Below are 2,513 nucleotides of genomic sequence, written 5' to 3' on the forward strand. Positions count from 1 at the left end.
GATTCTTGTTAGAAATAGCTTGATCCGAAATTCCCTTTTGCTGTTAGGGTTGATTTTAGAAGTTGAACTTTTGTCTCTTAGCCCTAGAGAATCGCGGTTTCATTTCCCCTTTGTTTGAGCAAGTTCCGATTTAGACAAAATGTTGCATCTTGATAAACATTGCTCTTATGCATTGTGATTGTGAAAAGTTGAAATGGTCTGGTTTGGCGAGTTGATGTTCAGGTTTGTTGAAGGCGGGTTTCTTAGAAAGAAAAAGGAATAGTTCCTAAAAGAGGATTAGGTTGATTCCTTTTCTTCTATGCAACCGAGGATGGAACTAATGAAAAACTTTTGTTTGCCTTGCAGATGCCTCCACGCACCAAGCAATCGGTCCATAGAAAAAAGAAGACGAACAAAAAGCCCCCACAGCGAGCACAACAACCAACCTCCGCCTCTTACCCATGGCCGCGAGAACAGGAGGACGAGCCAATCAATCTCGATGACCTTATGCTTTTAGATTTCAATTGCGACGGGTGGGACAAGGAGACAGCTAGTCGGTACAACACTCTCCTCAAGGCCGAGATACTACCTTCCCGTTTTTGCCATGCCGAGACTCTCGTTGAGCTCGGTATTGATGAGGATGTGTTCGAGACGCTGCAAGCGATGGGGATCGCTCCCCTTTGTTACGCTACGCACGAGCTCTACCCTGACCTTGTCCACCAAGTGCTTGCCACTGCCACCATCAGCTATGAGGACTTCTCTGCTCCTTCCTATGCAAACTGCTCCTTCTCATTCATGGCTGATGGAGAGTATTGCTCACTGTCCCTTGACAAACTCAACGAAATCTATGAGATCATGAATGAGCCGAGAGGGGTAGCAGTGGCGAAAAAGTTCGCCCCATCAAACACCTTCTGGGATTTCATCGCGAATGGGAACTTCACACCTGGAAAAGCCTACCAGTCGCAGATCAGGAACCCGACACTTAGAGTCATTGCAAAGATCATTCAAACCTCCTGTTCGCCAAGGATCAGACTTCCAAAGTGACAATCGGGGAGCTGCAGACCCTGTATGCAGGTATTGAGGATGCGATCCGCGCTTCAGGGTCCTGCATTCCAATTCAGAAGGTCAAGACGAACCCAAGCTTTCATTTCATCACCATGCTTTGCGAGAGGAGGCTCTGTCTGATGCACGACACGAACAAGAAGGACAGAAGCGGTACCTTGCCCACGCCGCTCTTCAAGCATTTCGGCATTGATCTCAGCAAATACAAGGTGAACACGGAGATTCAGTACCTCGACATCAAGTACCTTATGGCGTGCCACATCATGCGAGACGAGGATACCTACAGCTTCATCGACAAGGAGGGTACCCAGCTGTTCACCAAGCTGCCTCACCCCAAGATCACCAAGCTCAACGTGTTCGACAACATACGCTTCCTCCCACCACCTGAGCTCCTATGCACTGATCCTCGTGCTGCTGCACCTGACGTGGATATTGAGGATGTCGAGGACATTACCCCAGAAGCTGACCCATCATACGACCTCGGAGAGCTGGCGGATGTGACAGATGATCAAGCTTACCGACGCTGGATGGTTGACTCGCTGCGGAGGAACAACAGTCTCATGCGGAGGATCCTCCATCTCGTTACCGGCGGCTGCATTGGCGGTAGTAACCAGCGACAGTCACCAGCAGAGCAGAATCCACGATCACACCGTCCAGGAAATGCACCTATGGGAACAGTCACTTCAACTGAGGAGGTTCATCGCTCGCGCAACAGACGTTCGTTTGATCCGGCCGAGAGCGGCGAGTCCGACTGAGTCCGCAAGGATTATTCTCTATCCACTGTTCTATCCATCTGAACTCTTTATTTTTATGCTTTGTGTTGTTATTTGGCTGACCTCGATTTGGTTTCACACCAGGGATGGTGTAAATTAAGTCTGGGGGAAGCACTTATTGTGTGCTGATACTCTATGTCTTTATTTCTGAGTCAGTCCCTATGTCATTTGGATGTTTTATTGAGTCAGTTTAGGATCGAGTCAGCTAAAACTCTTGTGGGAATTAGGAACTTGTGTTGTGATAATCTTTTAACCACCTCGTGCTCTAACTTTTTTATCCAGTGACCTTAACAGTGATGAAAGACCCACACTTGGGCATGAAGAGAACAGTCGATGAGACCATGTTCTAACCAGAGGAACAATGGCGACCAGTGAGAAACAAAAGAATAGACCACCAGTGGCTGCGAAACATTCATTTTGTTGCCTCTCCCTTGCAACCTCATCACCTATAAATCAAAAAAAAAAAAAAAAAACTCAAGAACACTGGGATGGTTGAGCAAGGAGTTGGTACCAATTTTTGGAGGAGTAGGCAAAGGAAGTCAAGAACTGAAGAACAGTCACACGGTTGATCCGAAGGAGAGAACAATTGCACCCGTGAAGCAGAAACGAGTAAGGGCTGTGGACATCAATGGATCCGTCCTCTCCTACTACTTTGCGCGTTATCCTGCATCCACTTAAATTTGGTAGCCCCTAAACACT

Source organism: Brassica oleracea, chromosome C3 (genome assembly GCF_000695525.1).
Source record: "Brassica oleracea var. oleracea cultivar TO1000 chromosome C3, BOL, whole genome shotgun sequence".
Classification (NCBI taxonomy): domain Eukaryota; kingdom Viridiplantae; phylum Streptophyta; class Magnoliopsida; order Brassicales; family Brassicaceae; genus Brassica; species Brassica oleracea.